At 49.3% G+C, this 21750-nt stretch overlaps 2 protein-coding genes across 2 annotated transcripts in view; both read right to left on the bottom strand.

The window, feature by feature from the left end:
* LOC137634592 (probable RNA-directed DNA polymerase from transposon BS) overlaps window positions 1-21750 on the bottom strand; it is a 62459-nt gene that overhangs the window by 23141 nt on the left and 17568 nt on the right. The gene's annotated exons all lie outside the window — the stretch shown is intronic.
* LOC137638596 (molecular chaperone MKKS-like) overlaps window positions 1-21750 on the bottom strand; it is an 84441-nt gene that overhangs the window by 62494 nt on the left and 197 nt on the right. The window lies entirely within an intron of this gene.

The following is a 21750-nucleotide window of genomic DNA, read 5'->3' as shown; positions in this document are numbered from 1 at the left end:
TGACTGGTGGTTCCTATAGGTTTGGAGGTCCTCAAAGAGGTCTTTGGTAGAGTTTTAGAGTCCTTCAATTCCTTACGGGGAAGGAGATAAAACTCTAATATCGAAGGCCGGTTGGAGTTGTCTTTCCTGGTTTCCACAAGAGGTGGAGAGCTCTCCACGAGAGGGGAATCTTCCTCCGAAGGAGGAAGTGAGGATATCCGTCCCTCGCAAGGCTCCCTCAGCAGAGGTGAGACGGGAGAGCGTCCGGAGGGAGAATCTGGAAGGACAGGCCTCGAAGAACTAAAAGGAGTCAGCTTCACCCTAGAGGATGTCACAGCGTCAGACTCCTTTTTCTCTTCAGGGGAGAAGCAGCCGAGGTTCTTTGCAGGTGCTCTACTAGTACCAACAGATGTTGAGAGGTCTCAGAAGAGAGAGATGAAAAAGCAGGCCCGAAGGCTTGTACGACTGTTCTGACCATGGCACTGATCCAGGGCTGCTTGTTGATGAGAGCACTGTCAGAATGACCTCCAGAAGAGCTTTGAGGAGTCTCTACTGGTGGATGACACTGTGGGTCAGCCTTTGAAGATGGAATCTCCGGGATCTTGACCCCTTCTGTCGAGCCTTTTCCCTCTTTCCCCGAAGGTCGCGCTGTAATGCATTTGCAGGGAGGGGAATGGAGAAATGGCCCCCTACTGGAGCACCTACCTTTCTGTTCCTCTGATGGCACGACTTCCTTAAAGTCGGAGAATCCTGCTCTACTAGCGAGAGTCTGCGAGCAGGCGAGCGCAGGTGCACAGGAGAGCTCTGGTGCGCAGGAAAGCGCTGGGGCATCGGAGAGCGCTGCAGAGCCGGGGAACGCTGATGCACAGGAGAACGCTGGCAAGCTGGAGAGCACTGATGCGCAAGAGAGCACTGGCGAGACGAAGAGCGCTGGCGGCGAGACGAAGAGCGCTGGCGGCGAGACGAAGAGCGCTGGCGGCGAGACGAAGAGCGCTGGCGGCGAGACGAAGAGCGCTGGCGGCGCTCAAGAGAGCACTGGTGCACAGGAGGGCGCGGGAGCGCAGGCGGGCGCATAGGCGAGCTGGAGAGCGCTGGAGCACAGGAGAGCTGGAGAACAATGACGCACAGGAAAGTGCTGACGAGTTGGAGAGCAATGGCGCCCAGGAAAGCACTGATGCTCAGGAAAGCACTGGAGAGCACTGGCATGCTAGAGAACACTGGCATGCTAGAGAACGCTGGTGCGCAGGACAGCGCTGGTGCCCAGGAGAGCGCTGATGTACTGGTGAGCGCTGTTGTGCTGGAGAGCGCTGGCGAGCTGGAAAACACTGAGGTACTGGAGAGCACGGATGGACTAGAGAGCACTGGCGAGCAGGAGATCATTAGGGCGCTGGAGAGGAATGGTGAGCTGGTGAGTGCTGGCGCGCAACCAAAGGCTTAGCAGGACCGAAAGAGAGCTGAAAAGTAGGAGAGCGCAGCGCAGGAACCATCAGCAAGAGTACAGAAGAAAGACGCGTTGATGGAACACGCGAGGGTGAGTGACACTTGGTCACATGGCGAGCAGGGCAGCATATAACAGAAGACAGGAACGGAGAAGGCAGGTCAGAAAGTCGGTGAGATGCTGAGGATTGGCATGTTGGTGTTGGTAGATCAGGAAAAGGGATGTGCCCTTTGGAAGGGCGAACATCCACCCCAGGGGATCGCTCGCAATCCACAGAAGAATCCAAGGCTGAAGTCCGAGGACTAGCGGCAGCGTCGTCAAGAGAAGATCCAGGAGAATGCGAAGGTCTAGGGCTAGAAGACGACGGATGAGAGGGCTCCTCTGCGGGGGAAGGCTGCTTAGAAGACGCTGAAGATCCGAAGAGGCGCTTTTTCACCAATGGTGATGGGACACCTCCAAGGCAAAGAGGAACACTGACACACTCTGGGGCCCAGTGGATCTGCGAGCTGACCTTTGGAAGCAGCAGTCCTCCGCAGAGAAGAAACACTCGCATGAGAGACGGACGAAGGACTCTGCTTCCCCCTCGAAGGATGTACATGAACGGGGGAAGCGCAGTCAGCAGCAACAGCGGATGAGTCCAAAGGAGCAGAAAGGGCAGCAGACAACGCCTCTGACACCATTACGTCGACACAGGATAGAGGATCAACCTCCGAATTCAACGAGGGCTGCAAACTAGCAACACAGATGAGAAGTTGCAGCAAGGTATCCTTGGAGGGCGGACCCGTTAACCCCAAGGATAACCATACCTGCACAACGGGAGAAAGAGACTAGGCCAGACCCGGGGGGGGGGAGAGATGGGGCGCTTTGCTAAGGAAAGCAACACCATCTCTCGAGGTCCGGGGTTGACCATCAGTTAAAGGGCCTACGCTCCTTCTCGACGGTCTCTCAGAAGAGGACGAACGAGCAGGAGCTTCGGAGGAAGATTGGGAAGCGGAAGAAAAAGCCTTGGGTTTTTCCCTTTCGAAGAAACCTTTGAAGGAGAAATATCCCGCTTTGACTTCTTCCGTCAGCGCCTAAACCTTTTACACTGGGAGGCAGACCACTCCCGACACTCTCTATACTTATTACCACTATCAGACCGTTAACCTCTGCAGGCAGGACAAAGGGTGTGAACATCGGTGTCCACAGCAGACATGAAGGTACCACAGGGCCGGCCTTCAAGTCCAGGCCAGGTACGCATATTCGGCAGATATCAACACAAACACACTGAAGAGAAAAAGCAAAAACATGACAAATTCGTAGATAATTTGTATTTTTCCTAACTATACAAACCGCAGCTATTTAATAGGGGTACAGTATTACTTTCGGCGTACCTGAAATGACAAGCCATTAATTTTTAACGAGGGTTTACTACCCACACCGCTAGTTAGCGGGGGTAGGGGAGGGTAGGTTGCTACCCCCTTCCCCTCACACACCTGTGCTTGAGCTCACTTTGCTTGGAGGTAGGACTTCAAGGGGGATAGGGCTGGCGGGTAAGTTTGATTAAATAGCTAAGGTTTGTATAGTTAGGAAAAATACAAATTATCTACGAATTTGTCATTTGTTCCGTAACTTGAATACAAACCACGCTATTTAATAGGGGTGACTCACCCATTAGGAAGGGTTGACGTCCCAGCCAGTCTGGCTTTTTGGCTTTGCCCGGGGGCTCCTTATCTGAGTGTCTTAGCACTCAAGAAATAAGGAGCTCCTGCACCTCGCTAAAACCTTGCTACTCAAGGTCTGCGGCTTACGCAAGCTGTGTGTGAAAGTATAAAGAAGTGTGACTCGTCCTAGAAAGTTGATCTGAAGTTCTTTAGATGGAAACTTGTAGACTAGGACTTTCCCAATACCACCTTGTCAGGGTATGGGGACGTAACAGTATTAATATTAATACAAGGAACACAAGGGAGCATGGTTTATCTGCAGTGGTTTGAGGTCAGCTATGCAGAGGACCCAGGATGCTGCTTTCCCCTAGGGAGGGGATGATGAAGAAAAGAATAAGGGCCAGTCAAACCTTTTCATTCATGCAGACTAAAACTGGGTAATAATGTCCTCAACCTTCTGCTACTTGTCCAATAAGGAGCTTGAGGTTTTAAACCAGCTGTTGTGCAGCCACCATAGGACCAATAGAGAAAGTATCGAGTCTCCTGTGAGTCACGTCTTGCAGGTAGTGGGATGTGAATGTGGTCTGCCATTTCCACACCCCAGCTTGAAGAACCTGCTTCACTGAAAAATTTCATTTGAAGGCCACTGACGTAGCTATGCCCGACATCATGTGCTCTGGGGCGACGTGACGGAGGAAGGTCTGGATTCAGTGCCAGGTCAATGAACCTGCGAATCCATGCAGAAATGGTGTTCTTGGTGACCCTCCTCTTAGTCCTTCCTGTGCTGACAAATAGTGCTGGCACACGAGGACAGGCTGTGGCTGTTCTCTTGAGGTACACCCTTAAGCTCCTTACTGGGCATAGTAAGAGATGGTCTGGATCATCTGTTACAGTACGGAGACTAGAAATCCGGAAGGGGTCGAATCGAGGATCCACTACTCCCCCCATCCCCATGAATTTGCTATGTCATAAGAGAGACCATGAAGTTCGCTGACTCGCTTGGCCGTGGCCAAAGCTAGCAGGAACATCGTCTTCCAAGTTAGGTGGCGATCTGATGCCTGGCGTAATGGTTCATAGGGAGGTCTCTTAAGAGACCTGAGAACTCGAACCACGTTCCATGGGAGAGGTATCACTTCCGATTGAGGGCAGGTAAGTTCCTAACTCCGTATGAATAGAGAAAGTTCTAGCGATGAAGAAATGTCCATTCCTTTCAGCCTGAAGGCGAGGCTTAAGGCTGAGCGATAGCCTTTTACTGCCGAGACTGATAGACGCATTTCTTCACGCAAATACAAGAGGAACTCAGCTATTGCTGGACTAGTGGCATCAAGTGGAGAGATACCCCTTCCACGACACCAACCACAGAAGACTTTCCACTTTGCCTGGTAGACTGCTGCTGATGACTTACGCAGGTGTCCAGACATCCTGATCATAACTTGTTGCAAAAATCCTCTCTCAGAGAGGAGATGCTGGATAGTCTCCAGGCATGAAGTCGTAGTGAACCTACGGCTTTGTGGAAGATGTTGGCGTGTGGTTGTTTGAGTAGATTGCGTCATGGAGGGAGTTCTCTTGGAGGCTCCGTTAGGAGTTGCAGAAGGTCTGGGAACCATTCTGCGTGATGCCATAGCAGAGCTATGAGGGTCATTGAAAGATTGACCGATGTTCTGGTCTTGTTGAGTACCCTCCTCATCTGACAGAACGGGGGAAAGGCGTAAACATCGGTGTTGTCCCACCGTTGTTGGAAAGCATCTTACCAGAGAGCCTTGGGGTCTGGGACTGGGGAACAGTACAGCGGGAGCCTGAACTTCAGGGCCGTTACGAAGAGGCCCACAGTCGGAGAACCCCACAAAGTCAGTACTTTGTTGGCTACTAGATGATCCAAAGACCACTCTGTACTCACTATCTGAGATGCTCTGCTCAGGCTGTTGGCGAGCACATTCCTTTTGCCCGGAATGAAGCGTGCCGGTAGTGGTATACAGTACAGTGGATTTCGGCCCATCTCAGTATTTCTACTGCTAGATGGGATAGTTGCTGCGAAAAGGTACCTCCTTGCTTGTTGATGTAGGCCACACTGTGGTGTTGTCGCTCATCACCACCACAGAGGGACTTGCAAGGTACTGTTTGAACTGTTGAAGCGCTAGAAAGACGACCTTCATCTCTAGAAGATTTATGTGGAGGTACTTTTCTGACTCTGACCAGAAGCCTGAGGTCGTGTGGTGCAGCACGTGGGCCCCCACCCTTTTTTTGAAGCGTCTGAAAACAGCATCAAATCTGAGAGGAGGACGAGAAGATCCTCTCCCTGTCATAGGTTCTCGTCTGCCACCCACCACTGGAGGTCCGTCAGTTCCGCAGGTCCCATGGGGATCTGGATGTCGTGTTGTAACCTTGATTCCACTGGGACTTGAGTCGCCACTGGAGGGATCTCATCCTGAGGCCACCATTGGGAACTAGACGGGCCAGCGATAAAAGGTGACCGAGGAGACGTAACCACGATTGGGCTGGAAGTTCTTCTCGTCTGAGAAAAGGTCTTGCGACCTTTCTGAGCCTTGCTATCTTGTCGTCTGATAGGAAGGCTTTGTGGAGAGTGGTGTCTGTAATCATACCTAACTATACCAGTCTTTGAGTGGGAAGCAGGGAAGACTTCTCGAGATTTACCATGATCTCCAGAGCTTGGCAAAGTCTCAGAAGTATGTCTCGGTGTTGAAGAATGGTTGACACTGAGTCTGCTAGGATTAACCAGTCGTCCAGATAACGGAGGAGACAGATGCCAATCCTGTGTACCCAAGATGATACTAGGGTGAACACTCTGGTGAAGACTTGTGGTACTGTGGAAAGACCGAAGCACAGCACCTTGACCTGGTATTTTCTGTTGTCCAAGCTGAATCTTAAGTACTGTACTTACTTGTAGACGGATGGACTGGGATCTGGAAGTACGCGTCCTTTAAGTCCAGTGCACACATGCTAGTCTGACCGTGTCTGCCGTCTCCATGCTGAACGGAGTTTGTTTGACAAACTTGTTCAGAGCTGAGAGGTTGATGACTGGTCTCCAGCCTCCAGACGCCTTCTTTACAAGAAAGAGTCGACTAAAGAAGCCTGGGGATCCGTCGAGGACCTCTTGAAGAGCGCCCTTCTTCAACAGAGTCTGGACTTCTGCCTGAAGGGCTTGCCTCCTTGCCGATCCCATGGCAAGGGAGTTCAATGACACTGGATTTGTCGTCAGTGGAGGTAGAGATGTTATGAGCGGGACACGATATCCTAGACTAATCACGGAGATTGTCCAGGAATCGGCCCCGAGTTGCTTCCACCTGTTTGCACAACTTTGTAGGCATCCCCCCACTGGTGGAAATGCAAGGAACTGCCTATCCTAGCGTTTGCGGCCTCGGCTGCTCCCTCTATGATTTTTGCCTCCCCTGGAGGACTTTTTGCCTTTCCTTTCTTTGACAGGAAAGGGCTTAGACACCATCGTCTTCGCTGCTGTTGTTGTCATAGTGGTCTTGGCTGGACGGGACTGCTGTGGTGCTGGAGGCTTATAGGGCTTGGATGTTAAAGCCCTATGGAGGAGGGAGTCTTGATGTGACTTCCTCCACCTCTCAGCGGCATGTTCCACATCCTTAGGCTCGAATAGAACAGACCCCTCCATGGAGGAATGTCTGAGCCTATTGATCTTGGCGCTAGAGACCTTCTGATGGAATCTCTCAGCTACTGCATCCCGACGTTTCAGGATGGTATTTGCCCACAAGTTCGAGACTTGGTGGGCTAGAAACTCGATCGTGCGAGTACCTGAGAGAAGGAAGGTTTCCATAGCTTTCCTGGTACGTTCCTTGGAGAAATCCTCAGAACGTATCAGGATACCTAAGGTCCCCAACCAGATATTGAGCCACAAAGTAGCTTGCATAGCACACTTCGCGACCTTCTCCTGATTGAGGATCTCGACTGCCGAGAACGAGACCTGCCGGTTGGAGAGTCTCTCAAGAGGGACTCCCCTGGTTAGCTCTTCCAGCGAGTGGTAGAGTTAAACAAGGCTCCTCTAGGATCTCGAAGTACCTCCTCCGTTGCACACGAGGAGGTGGGAGGAGCTCGTTGCTGGTACCGGAACGGTTGGAGGAGGACATCTCGGAGAGCTGCTGGGAGATCTTGTCCCTGGTACTCTTTACCCCTTGAGACCAGGGCAGGGCTGCACTGGTCTTAGAGGGCTTCTGAGTACTAAAGACGCGGTCTAAGACCGTGCCTTTGCCCTCTTGAGGAGAGATCTCTGGGTCGGAAAACCCGTTGAGAGCCCTCATTAGAGTCAGAACTTGCCAAATCGCGTGTTCTGACTCTTGCTGGTCTCCTCCTGTTGTAGGACTTGCAGCGAATTCTCCTTCTATCCCCGAAGGCTCTTCTTGGGAAGAATCGCGGACATTCCCCGAGTGGCTAGCTGGCTCCATCCTAGCTCTAGTGGAGGACTTAGGCAATGTTTTGGAGTCTTTGGATTCCTTCCTGGGAAGGATGTAAGACTCCAACATTGATGAGGGTGGCATGTTCCTACCAATCCCTGACAGTGTGGAACTCTCAGCGCGAAGAGAGGTTTCCTCCATTGGTGCGATGGGGGAAAGTCTCTCAAGTCTCTCTTCGCGTGATTCCTTTGGAGACGGGAGATCTTCGTCCGAAAGAGAAGGAGAGGCAGTCCGAGGAATAGGAGGAACTTGCCTCGTAGGTCTGCGTGGAGTCAGCTTCGTCCTCGGGGAATTGACCAAGTCCAGAACTCCTCTTTTCCTCTTCAGTGGGGTAGAGGAAGCCATGGTTCTGTGTCCTAAATCAGAGAGGACAGGCTTGAAAGCCTGAGTTACGGCTCTGATCAGGGCACCGAACCAGGGCTGTTGGCTGACAGGCGCACTGTCAGACATACCCCCTGAAGGGAAAGGGACGGAAGGATCCCTGGGAGGAGTCACTGGAATAGGTGGGTTTGCCTGTGTTAGCTTTGGGACCCTGAACCCCTCTGGAAGTTTCCCTTCTCCCACAATGCGCGGTGGTATGCGCTTGCGGGGAGGGGAATGAGGCGATGGCGACCTTGCCAGATGTAGTTCCTTGTGATGCGTAGGCTCGTGCGCGGGAGAGTATTGGGGCTCGGGCGAGGGAGAGCATTGGGACTCGGGCGAGGGAGAGCATTGGGGCTCGGGCGAGGGAGAGCATTGGGGCTCGCGCGAGGGAGAGCATTGGGGCTCGCGCGAGGGAGAGCATTGGGGCTTGCACACAGGAGACATTGCGTGCGCGCGGGAGCGTGGGAGTGTGGTCGCGAGCATCTGCTAAAGGCTTAGGGTGCACGCACGCAGGAGAATGTCCCCTAGCGCGCGAGCGCGCAGTAGATTCATGATGGGCGCGTGGGAGAATGTTGCCGTGCATCCCTAGGAGAGGGTTGGCGAGCGTGTTCATGGCGAGCGTGCGCATGGCGCACGCATATATCCTTGTGGATGCACACAGGTGAGCGCTGGCGCGTTGGTAAGGGATGGCGCGCTGGTGATGGCAGCATGGCTGACTCATCTGCAAGCCTGCTAACAGGAGAAAATTGGCGCGCAGGTTTTACCTGGCGCGTAGGATGGTAGTATAATGTAGGGAGCGTATGCACACGTGCAGGAGAATGTTGGCGCGAGAAAGAGCGCTGGCGCACAGGAGAGAGCTGTTGCGCAGGAGAAAAATGGTGCGCATGAGAACGTTGGCATGCAGGAGAGCACTGGCACGCAGGTGAGTATTGGTGCACAGGTGGGCGGTGGCGCGTAGGAGATCGTTGGCGCGTAAGCGCAGGGCGCGTGGGCACAACGTGCGCGAGATCGTTGGCGCATGGCGCGTAGTGGAGCTATGCTCTTGCTGGCACGTATGCGCATGTTGGTGCAAAAGCACTAGAAGATGCCCTGTGTTAGGGCGAGTAGGATGATCAGCGCGCTGTAGTGATGGGGTCTGACGAGCTACTGATGAGCGCTGGTCAGGTTTCGTGGGCACGTAGCGCGTAAACTGTTGGCGCGCAATAGCACGTTCAGTTGGAGCCTTGTTAGGCCCATGCACGAACGGCGACAGCAGGTCGGCAGGTCTGTCGGGTGGAAGGTCGACGTGTCCTTTAAAAGGATGACCTTCCACCGAAGGAGATCGCGAACGATCTGCAGAAAGATCCAGGACCAATGCAGGTTCTGTGACGGATGATTGGTCTAGAGGCTCCTCTGCAGGGGACTGCATAGAAGACGTTGAACCAAAGAGGCGCCTCCTCACCGCAGGAGAAGGAAGGCCTCTATGGCGAAGAGCTAGGCGAGCCTTCCGACAGATGCGCCCTCTGGGGGCCGTTGGATCAGCAAGCTGACCTTCAGCAGTCCTCCGAAGAGGAGTCTCTGTAAGTGAACTCCCCCGAGGGAGAGAAACACTAGCAGGACAGACTGACGATGGACTTAGTCCCCAACCCCCGTAGGATGATCAGGAACGGGGGAAACTAAGCCGTCAGCTACCGTAGAGTCTGGAGTGGGAGAGGAGATGGGTGAAACTGCATTGGACACCTCTGACACCACAACGTCGACAATAGACAAAGGATCAACCTCTTGACGGTGACGACGATTGCTTGACAGCAGCACCCAAACAGATACTGTATAATCAAGCAAAACCTCCTTGGAGGGCGAACCCGTAAGCCCCGAGGAGGACCAAAGCTGAAAAAGGGAAGATAGTGACACGTCCTCCCCCGGGGGGAGAGGTAGAGCTGCTTCGCTAGGGGAAGCAACGTCATCTCTCGAGACCCGAGGTTGGTTAGAAATAAATCGGTCTACGCAACCACTCGACGGTCTCTCAAAAGAGACCGACCGAGTGGGAGCTTCGGAGGAGGTTTGGGCAACAGAAGAAGAGGCCTTGGGTGTTTCTCCTTTCGAAGCAACCTTCGAAAGAGAAATATCACATTTGGACTTCTTCCTCTGTCGTCACAAAAACCTCTCCCACTGGGAAGCAGACCACTCCCTACACTCACTACACTTGCTCACATTCACACTGTTGGTGGAAGAATGTTGCCGCGCATCCCTAGGAGAGGGTTGGCGAGCGTGCGCATGGCACGCGTGTATATCCTTGTGGATGCGCGCGGGTGATGGCAGCATGGCTGACTCATCTGCAAGCCTGGTAACAGGAGAAAATTGGAGCGCAGGTTTACCTGGCGCGTAGGATGGTAGTATAATGTAGGGAGCATATGCGCACGTGCAGGAGAATGTTGGCGTGAGGGAGAGCACTGGCACGCAGGAGCGCGCTGGCGCACAGGAGAGCGCTGTTGCCCAGGAGAACGATGGTGCGCAGGAGAACGTTGGCACGCAGGAGAGCGCTGGCACGCAGGTAAGTATTGGCGCACAGGTGGGCGGTGGCGCGTAGGAGATCGTTGGCGCGTAAGCGCAGGGCGCGTGGGCACAACATGTGCAGGGCGCACAGGAGATCGTTGGCGCATGTGCGCATGAGGATGCACATGGCGCGTGGTGGAGCTATGCTCTTGCTGGCGCGTATGCGCATGTTGGTGCAAAAGCACTTGAAGATACCCTGTGTTAGGGCGAGTAGGATGATCAGCACGCTGTAGTGATGGGGTCTGACGAGCTACTGATGAGCGCTGGTCAGGTTTCGTGGGCGCGTAGCGCGTAAACTGTTGGCGCCCAATAGCACGTTCAGTTGGAGCCTTGTTAGGCCCATGCAGGAAACGCGACGGCAGGTCTGTCGGGTGGAAGGTCGATGTGTCCTTTAAAAGGACGACCTTCCACCGAAGGAGATCGCAAACGATCTGCAGAAAGGTCCAGGACCAATGCAGGTGCAGTGACGGGGGAAGAGGGGGAGCTGCTTCGCTAGGGGAAGCAACGTCATCTCTAGAGACCCGAGGTTGGTTAGAAATAAATTAGTCTACGCTACGGAGGAGGTTTGGGCAATGGAAGAAGAGGCCTTGGGTGTTTCTCCTTTCGAAGCAACCTTCGAAGGAGAAATATCCCGTTTGGAATTCTTCCTCCGTCGTCGCAGAAACATCTCCCACTGGGAGGCAGACCACTCCCTACACTCACTACACTTACTGACACTCACACTGTTGGCCCCTACAAGAAGGACAAAGGGCGTGAGGATCAGTCTCAACCGCCGACATGAACGTTCCACAGGGGCGGTCGGGAAAACCAGGGCAGGTGTGCATGGTCGCAGAGGCCAACTTCACATACATAGTGACTAGAAAAAGAAAAACAAAAAGCATTAAATGGCTGCCAAATGACGGCAAGGATGAGAGCGGACATGTCCGACCACCATCCGAGCCGAGAGTAAAGTGAGCTCAAGCACAGGTGTGTGAGAGGGGGAAGTAGCAACCTACCTTCCCCTACCCCCGGTAACTAGCGGTGTGGGTAGTAAACCCTTGTTAAAATTTAATGGCTCGTCATTTCAGCTACGCCGAAAGCAATACCCCTATTAAATAGCATGGTTTGTATTCCAGTTACGGAACAAAAAAGGAATTAAATGACAGTCCAAAATATAACTTGGTGAGGATGAAGAGCGACAACGACCATTCACCATCCGAGCCAAAAGCAAAAGTGGGCTAAATCACAAGTGTGTGAGTGGGAGCAGTAGCAAGCTACCCCTCTGACCCTGCTAACTAGCAGAATAGGTAGTTAACCCTTGCTAAATTTTAATGGCTTGTCCTTTTAGCTTCGCCGAAAGTAATACCCTTAATAAATAGCGTAGGTTTGTATTCCAGTTACGGAACAAAAATAAATTGAAACTAAAAATATATTAAGAATACTAACATCATTAAAATGTTATTTTGATAATAAAATAAATTTTTGAATATACTTACCCGGTGATTATAATAGCTGCAGCTCTGCTGCTCGACAGAAAACTCTACGGAAAAAATCCGCCAGCGATCGCTATGCAGGTAGGGGGTGTACTTCAACAGCGCCATCTGTCGTCCAGATACTGTACCCAGTACTCATTGTAAACAAAGAACTCAATTTTCTCCTCGGTCCACTGCGTCTCTATTGGGGAGGAAGGGAGGGTCCTTTAATTTATAATCACCGGGTAAGTATATTCAAAAATTTATTTCATTATCAAAATAACATTTTTCAATATTTAACTTAGCCGGTGATTATAATAGCTGATTCACACCCAGGGGGGTGGGTAGAGACCAGCAATATATGTTTACATTATTATGAGCTAAGGATTTTTTATTTCATTTTAGAAGTTATCAAAATAACAAAAACAAAATAAATAGGTACCTGGTAAGGAAGTCGACTTGAACAATTACTCTGCCTTTTTAAGTACGTCTTCCTTACGGAGCCTCGCGATCCTCTTAGGATGCTGAGCGACCCCTAGGATCTGAAGTATGAAGGGTTGCAACTCATACCACAGGACCTCATCAAAACCTCTAATCTAGGCGCTTCTCAAGAAAAGAATTTGACCACCCCCCAAATCAACCAGGATGCGAAAGGCTTCTTAGCCTTCCGGACAACCCAAAAACAACAATAAAAAACATTTCAAGAGAAAGATTAAAAAGGTTATGGAATTAGGGGATTGTAGTGGTTGAGCCCTCACCCACTACTGCACTCGCTGCTACGAATGGTCCCAGAGTGTAGCAGTCCTCGTAAAGAGACTGGACATCCTTAAGATAAAAAGACGCGAACACTGACTTGCTTCTCCAATAGGTTGCGTCCATTATACTTCGCAGAGATCTATTTTGTTTAAAGGCCACTGAAGTTGTGACAGCTCTAACTTCATGTGTCCTTACCTTCAGCAAAGCTTGGTCTTCCTCACTCAGATGTGAATGAGCTTCTCGTATTAACAGTCTGATAAAATAGGATAAAGCATTCTTTGACATAGGCAAAGATGGTTTCTTAACTGAACACCATAAAGCTTCTGACTGTCCTCGTAAAGGTTTAGTTCGTCTTAGATAGAACTTAAGAGCTCTCACAGGGCATAAGACTCTTTCTAGTTCATTTCCAACCATATTCGATAGGCTTGGAATATCGAACGATTTCGGCCAAGGACGAGAAGGTAGCTCGTTTTTGGCTAGAAAACCAAGTTGTAGAGAACATGTAGCCGTTTCAGATGAAAATCCGATGTTCCTGCTGAAGGCGTGAATCTCACTGACTCTTTTAGCTGTGGCTAAGCAAACCAGGAAAAGTGTCTTTAAGGTGAGATCTTTAAATGAGGCTGATTGTAGCGGCTCGAACCTTTCTGACATGAGGAATCTTAGTACCACGTCTAAATTCCAACCAGGTGTAACCAAACGACGCTCCTTCGTGGTCTCAAAAGACTTAAGGAGGTCCTGTAGATCTTTATTGTTGGAAAGATCTAAGCCTCTGTGACGGAAGACTGATGCCAACATGCTTCTGTAACCCTTGATAGTGGGAGCTGAAAGAGATCGTTCTTTCCTCAGGTATAAAAGGAAGTCAGCTATTTGAGTTACAGAGGTACTGGTCGAGGATACAGATACTGACTTGCACCAGTTTCGGAAGACTTCCCACTTCGATTGGTAGACTCTAAGGGTGGATGTCCTCCTTGCTCTAGCAATCGCCCTGGCTGCCTCCTTCGAAAAGCCTCTAGCTCTCGAGAGTCTTTCGATAGTCTGAAGGCAGTCAGACGAAGAGCGTGGAGGCCTTGGTGTACCTTCTTTACATGAGGCTGACGTAAAAGGTCCACCCTTAGAGGAAGCGTTCTGGGAACGTCCACTAGCCATCGAAGTACCTCGGTGAACCATTCTCTCGCGGGCCAGAGGGGAGCAACTAACGTCAACCTTGTCCCTTCGTGAGAGGCGAACTTCTGCAGTACCTTGTTGACAATCTTGAACGGGGGGAATGCATATAGGTCTAGATGTGACCAATCTAGGAGAAAGGCATCTATATGAACTGCTGCTGGGTCCGGGATTGGTGAGCAATATATTGGGAGCCTCTTGGTCATCGAGGTTGCGAAGAGATCTATGGTTGGCTGGCCCCATGTGGCCCAAAGTCTCTTGCACACATCCTTGTGTAGGGTCCATTCTGTTGGAATGATTTGTCCCTTTCGACTGAGGCAATCTGCCATGACATTCAAGTTGCCTTGGATGAACCTCGTTACTAGCGAAATGTTTTGACCTTTTGACCAGGTGAGGAGGTCCCTTGCGATCTCGTACAACGTCATAGAGTGGGTCCCTCCTTGCTTGGAGATGTACGCCAAAGCCGTGGTGTTGTCCGAGTTCACCTCCACCACTTTGCCTTGAAGGAGAGACTTGAAGCTTTTCAAGGCCAGATGAACTGCCAGTAGCTCCTTGCAGTTGATATGCATTGTCCTTTGACTCGAGTTCCAAGTTCCCGAGCATTCCCGACCGTCTAATGTCGCGCCCCAGCCTGTGTCCGATGCGTCCGAGAAGAGAACGTGGTTGGGAGTCTGAACAGCCAGGGGCAGACCCTCTCTGAGGCTGATACTGTCCTTCCACCAAGTCAGGCAAGACTTCATCTTCTCGGAAATGGGGATCGAGACCGCTTCTAGCGTCTTGTCCTTTTTCCAGTAAACAGCTAGGTGATATTGAAGAGGACGGAGGTGTAGTCTTCCTAACGATACGAACTGTTCCAGGGATGATAGTGTCCCTATCAGACTCATCCACTGCCTGACTGAACATCGTTCCTTCTTCAGCATGTTCTGGATGCATAACTGGGCTTGGCTTGTTCTGGGGGCCGACGGAAAAGCCCGAAAAGCTAGACTGTGAATCTCCATCCCTAAATACACAATAGTTTGGGATGGGACCACTTGAGACTTTTCCATATTGACAAGGAGACCCAATTCCTTGGTCAGATCTAGAGTCCACTTTAGATCCTTCAGACAGCGACGACTGGAAGAAGCTCTTAGAAGCCAGTCGTCCAAATAGAGGGAGGCTCGGATGTCCGCTAAATGAAGGAATTTGGCTACATTCCTCATCAGCCTCGTAAACACAAGAGGAGCTGTGCTTAGGCCAAAGCACAGGGCTTGAAACTGGTAGACAACCTTTTCGTAAACAAATCTCAGAAAAGGTTGGGAGTCTGGGTGGATGGGGACGTGGAAGTATGCGTCCCTTAGGTCTAAAGAGACCATCCAGTCTTCCCTTCTGACCGCTGCTAGAACGGACTTTGTGGTCTCCATGGAGAACGTCTGCTTTGTGACAAAGACATTCAGCGCACTGACGTCTAGCACCGGCCTCCACCCTCCTGTCTTCTTTGCCACTAAGAAGAGACGGTTGTAGAAGCCCGGGGTTTGATGGTCCAGGACTTTGACTACCGCTCCCTTTTCTAGTAAGAGAGACACTTTCTGTTTCAATGCTCGTCTCTTGTCTTCCTCTCTGTACCTGGGAGAGAGATCGATGGGAGACGTTGCTAGAGGGGGTTTTCGTACAAACGGGATCTTGTACCCCTCTCTGAGCAACTTCACAGATTGTGCATCTGCGCCTCTCTTCTCCCAGGTCTGCCAGAAGTTCTTGAGTCTGGCTCCCACTGCTGTCTGAAGAAGCTGGCAGTCAGACTCTGCCTTTAAAGGACTTGGTTCCTTTCTTCTTTCCACGTCTCCCTTCGGCACGAGCACCTCCTCTGCTGGAGGCTCTGCCACGAAAGGGCGGAATAAATCGGGACGCTGGAGTGTCCATCCTTGGTCTAGCTGACAAGGAAGGCAAAGGGGTGGCTTTGCGAGCAGAGGACGCAACCAGGTCATGAGTGTCCTTCTGTATCAAAGAAGCAGCAATCTCCTTAATCAAGTCCTCTGGAAAGAGGCACTTAGAAAGAGGAGCAAACAGAAGTTCGGATTTTTGACAAGGTGTCACTCCAGCTGACAGGAAAGAGCAAAGGTTCTCACGCTTCTTGAGGACTCCGGACACGAACGATGCAGCAAGCTCATTAGACCCGTCACGTACGGCCTTGTCCATGCAGGACATGATGAGCAATGAAGTCTCCTTCTCTGTCGGAGAGATCTTCCTGCTTAGAGCTCCCAGACACCAGTCTAAAAAGTTGAAGACCTCGAAGGCTCTAAAAATCCCTTTCAAAAGGTGGTCTAGGTCCGAAGATGACCAACATATTTTCGAGCGTCTCATGGCTAGCCTGCGGGGAGAGTCTACAAGACTTGAGAAGTCGCCCTGGGCAGAGGCAGGAACTCCCAAGCCGAGAACTTCTCCCGTGGCATACCAGACGCTCGATCTAGAAGAGAGTCTAGCTGGGGGAAACGTAAAGGCTGTCTTCCCTAGACTCTTTTTGGACTGCATCCATTCTCCTATCACTCGTAAAGCTCTCTTGGACGAGCGTGCGAGGACGAGTCTAGTAAAGGCAGGCGAGGATGACGGCATACCTAAAACAAACTCTGACGGAGGAGAGCGCGGAGCCACAGACACAAACTGGTCCGGAAACATCTCTTTGAACAGAGCTAAAACCTTTCTAAAGTCCAAAGAGGGTTGCGTGGACTTAGGCTCGTCAAGGTCCGAATGTGGTTCATCAACGTGAGCAGCACCATCATCATCCGAAAGTCCATCATCCGAGTATTGAGGAGGAAGCGGCAATGGAGTAGGTAACGGCTGGTTAGCTGAGTCCGGTCGCACGGGTGCATGCGTGACTGAGCCGGACGCAACGTCATGGAACTGTTGCCCAGTCTGTGAGCTGGCAACAACCATAGCAGCGCGGGGACGCACAGCGTCTACTAAAGACTGTCTAGCCTGATGTGGGTGAGTAGAGGCAACCACATTGGGTTGCGGAGGTTGACGCACCGCGTCAAAACAAAACAACTCTGACGGTTGTTGTACCTCGCGAACGTCAACGGAAGGCTCCGTGCGTCGCTGAACGTCAACATGCGGCTGGCAGGGTACACTGGAACGCATGGGTGGCGGAACTCTCTCAACTGGAGTGCGCAAGAAGGTTGCCTCAGCGTCCACAGGACGCACAACCGAGTGTGTGGTTGGTTGTAGGCAAGAGGCTGTACTAGCTGGTGCAGCAGCAACCTTCTCCGCACGCAAGTCCTGCATAAGAGACGTTAATTGGGACTGCATGCTCTGCAGCAAAGACCACTTAGGGTCTGCAGGAGCAGGTGCAGCGACAGACGGTGTAACAGTCTGAGGCGGTACCGCTTTGCCTCTCTTAGGAGGTGAACAGTCATCGGAAGACTGCAGCGAGTCCGAACTGACCCAGTGGCTACAGCTGGGCCGTTGGACTTGCGCGGAAGGGACCGACTTGCGCTTTAACGGTCGTGAGACCTTGGTCCATGGTTTCTTGCGAGAAACCTCTTCCGCAGACGAGGTATAAATGGGCTCTCTCGTCTTTGTGTGGTAGGGGCGATCTTGGGTAGATACGCCCGAAACCACGGAGGGAACGTCTGTTCGCTGATTAAAGCCACTCGAACCCATTGGTCGTACGACATTGCTTCTCCCCTGGACTTGGGAGCTTGCAAGAGGTCCCGGACTAGGAGGACGACAGGCACGAACAGACGAACCCTCAAGCGCAACACTATCCACAACACTATCACTCACTTTATCACTTCCCACTGCACTTTTACACTTCAGCTCCTTGACGTCCGCCATGAGCTGGTTACGGTCACTAGCCAGGGACTCAACTCTCTCACCCAGAGCTTGGATGGCACGCATCATATCAGCCATCGAAGGTTCCTGAGTGCCAGAAGGGGGATTAGGAGCAACCACTACAGGGGAAGGAATAGGTTGTGGGGCATGAGGAGAGGAAATTTCAACAGAACGAGAGGAACTTCTCCTGACTCTATCTCTCTCTAGCCTACGTGTATATTTCTGGAATTCGATAAAATCGAATTCCGAAAGCCCAACGCATTCCTCACATCGATCTTCCAATTGACAGGTTTTATCCCGACAATTGGAACAAACAGTGTGAGGATCGATAGAGGCCTTCGGAAGACGCCTTGAACAGTCCCTAGCATTACACTTCCTGAATTTTGGGACTTGAGAAGGGTCAGCCATTTTGAATTGGTCAAAGGGGAATTCAAAAACTATCCAAAGTCATCAACAAATAATCCGTAATCAAAAAAAGAATGCAAGGATTTATTGAAGAGAAAGCCTGCACAGCGAAAGCTCAAAACTAGAATAGTGTACTTCACCAAATAGTTGTGAAAACAAATCCAGTTAGCAACAGCGAATTAGTAGGTCTTGCCGGTAGCACGACAGAGAGAAAATTGAGTTCTTTGTTTACAATGAGTACTGGGTATCTGGACGACAGATGGCGCTGTTGAAGTACACCCCCTACCTGCATAGCGATCGCTGGCGGATTTTTTCCGTAGAGTTTTCTGTCGAGCAGCAGAGCTGCAGCTATTATAATCACCGGCTAAGTTAAATATTGAAAAATAGATCTTTCATACATAAACTATAAAAACTTAAAAAAGTGCAGTGGTTAACCCCTTCAGCAAAGAAGAATTGTTTGGTAATCTGAGTGTTGTCAGGTGTTTGAAGACAGAGGAGAATATGGAGATAATATGCCAGACTATTTGGCATACGTGCAGGCAAAGAAAAAATGAGCCATAACCAGAGAAAGGGATTCACTGCAGTACTGTCTGGACAGTCCAAGGTAGTAGTATCTCAAGAGTGACTGGCAGCTAGGCCAACCTTCTAAAAGGAAAACATCAGATTGGAGATACAAGATAATCAGATAGTATAAGGAACTAAATGAAAGCCCGATAAACAAAGAGATCACAAGGAAGCGACACCAAATGGCCGCGGCGAACCCCCGAAAGGGAACAAGAAGCAGCGATAACAAAAAACCAAACACGGTAAGAATAAATAAGTGTCGCTACCTAGAAATCCCAAACAGACAAATATAATACTCAACTTGGGAGAAGGGATTTCTAAAACGTCGGACATCTTCAAAAACACAAAACAACACAGAGCAAAATAAAACACGTCTGACCAACGCAGGTGCAGATAGAGGAATAAAGATAAGGGGTGGGGAAATGTAGGGGTGGAGGGGGATGATGATGAAGGAGAGGTCTAATTGGTGAGGGATCTATGGTCGTGGTTCAATCACGCCCCAGTTTTCTATACCGACACTCAAAGAGTGAGCGAGCTAGGTTTATTCCTGGCATCCCATGAGTCTTTATTTTCTGGTATATTCAGCAATAACTATGCTTTAGAAAGGGTGCTAGAGGAGCATTTCACTGGGCGACACAGGTTCCTCGCCCAGAAATAGATTTTTCCTTCGTCAAAATCCCTTTTTCGTATTTCAAAAACAAAGAAATGGTAAGGATGTTCCTACTGTTTCTTTCTTATTTAGAGAAGACAAATAGTCAGGTCGTTTACATTAACCACTTCCTATACCCTAATTGACACGATCGGACAGAAGTGGATAACCTCAAATTGACACTTAGGTTAGGGGACCGGTGTCGTAGGGAATTGCGGAAGGGGCATCCGCCTCCCTGGTAGATATAGACACGGCATCTTAGGGTAGGTGTGGAAAATTAGGTTGTCTTATTCCCATATTTGTTTCCAAAATTAAATTGGGCTTTTAGGCAGGAAAATACGTTGGGAAGAGCAAATAGCAGTCAGGTCTTCATACTAAGGGAAAACGTGAAATTAATAAACTATTTGTTCCACATATGAAAGTAAGGGGTGTATGTATGATGACAGCCATGCCCCATAACTTCCTTATTTTCAACTCTATCTTTAAGAATACAGCAGTCTAAGGTAGGTCACAGGCGGGGTTAAGGTTACGTAAGTAGGCAATTACACAGCTTGTAGATTAGGTTAGATGGGGAAGTTTAGGTTAGATGGTGTTCTATGTATGTGTCCCTGTCCGTCATCATACAAAGGCTCTGAAAGTGATAGCAAAAAAAAAAAAAGTGTTCATAGGATGCGAATACATGAACCGTTTTGTAGGTAGTAGGTTGGCCAGGGCACTAGCTACCCGTTGAGATACTACCGCTAGAGAGTTATTGGGTCCTTTGACTGGCCAGACAGTACAACGTTGGATCATTCTCTCTGGTAACAAATCATTTTCCTTTTCCCTACACATACATTGAATAGTCTGGCTTATTCTTTACATTCACCTCTGTCCTCATACACCTGACAACACTAAGATTACCAAACAATTCTTCCTCACTCAAGGGGTTAACTATTGCAATGTAATTGTTCAGTGGCTACTTTCCTCTTGGTAAGGGTAGAAGAGACTCTTTAGCTTTGGTAAGCAGCTGTTCTAGGAGGACACTCCAAAATCAAACCATTGTTCTCTAGTCTCAGGTAGTGCCATAACCTCTGTACCATGATTCTTTCACTATCTTGGGTTAGAGTTCTCTTGTTTGAGGGTACACTCTGGCACACTATTCTATCTAATTTCTCTGCCTCTTGTTTTTAAAAGTTTTTATAGTTTATATAAAAAAAATTTATTCTAATGCTTTTACTGTTCTTAAAATATTCAATTTAGATTGTTAACTTCTTTTCTTGTAGTTTCCTTATTTCCTTTCCTCACTGCGCTACTTTTCATGTTGGAGCTCTCGAGCTTATAGCATTCTCCTTTTCCAATTAGGGTTATAGCTTAGCAAGTAATAATAATAATTATATGTGGATGCTATTAGTGATGAAGTTTAGCCTGAAACCTAATGGTATTATTATAGTTCAGGTTTAGACAATACTTTCTTATAAAAAAGTTTCCTATAGAAAAAATACCGGTTTCATTGTAGTGTATTACAGGGCAATGTAACCTAGGAAAACAACTACTTTTTCTTATAGAAAAAATTACGCTCTCTTCGAAAATGACACTCGTTCCCGTCGCAAATTAATAGTTTCAGAAATATATATACATCTATATACTCCGATAATGGGGGACCCCCAGTGGGAACTCGGGGTTTTGGGTGGGGAAAACATACAGGGGAATCGATATATAAACGTAAAACAAGCCTTTTCTTCTCTATACATTACCTTCTTGAAATTATAATAACCGGAAGAAAATTCAAAATAGTATATCTGGATAAACTTTGGAGGCGCCGTTGCAAAGATTGTGTCATGAAAAAATACAGTAACCAGTGCTGCCAACGTCCGATCTAGATCAAATGTTATTTTGTGACCTGTCATACTACTAGGCTAGGTTAGGTGGGTTTGTTAGGCTCTGTGCCATTTTTGTACTTTTTATATATTGAGTAAAACTTATATGGAGAAATTATTTAAAATACGTATGGAAATATCTATCATTACTATCGTTAGTAATGTCAGCGTGCCGTTGGTAACTCTGTGTACCATACGTCAACGTTGGTAACACTGTGTATTATTGGTAACGTTGCTAATGTTATCGTTCGCAGTACATTCGTAAGAGAAGTGACACCGTGCAACTCAAAGTTAGCCGAATTGGTTGATCTGTTTGTTTCCGATTGAAATGAACATCAAATTCGGTTAATTCACGTTATTTACTATAAGAAAACATATATTTTCTGTTCGAAATCTCACCCTGTAATACAATACAAAATTACCAAAATATTTTCTTCGAAAATGACATTTATTTACATCGCAAACAGTTAGTGATATACCCCCAATATACTATAATTTTATTAATCTGCCATGGGGTCATAATTTCATTTGGAGCCTTTGTATATCAGCGGCCAGTTCCTCACGCGTTCATTAAAAATGGACTTCAACTAACCTAAACTTTCCTCCCTAACCTAACCTACAAGCCGGGTCCTTACCTACCTACCTAACAGGGACCCCCCTTACACTGCCGTATTCTAAGTTAGCCATAATAATACATACAGGTGGTGGCTATCATA

The sequence above is a fragment of the Palaemon carinicauda genome, chromosome 3, assembly GCF_036898095.1.
Source record: "Palaemon carinicauda isolate YSFRI2023 chromosome 3, ASM3689809v2, whole genome shotgun sequence".
NCBI lineage: Eukaryota > Metazoa > Arthropoda > Malacostraca > Decapoda > Palaemonidae > Palaemon > Palaemon carinicauda.
Note: the sequence above shows the minus strand (reverse complement) of the source record. Positions and strands in the feature narration are given on the sequence as shown.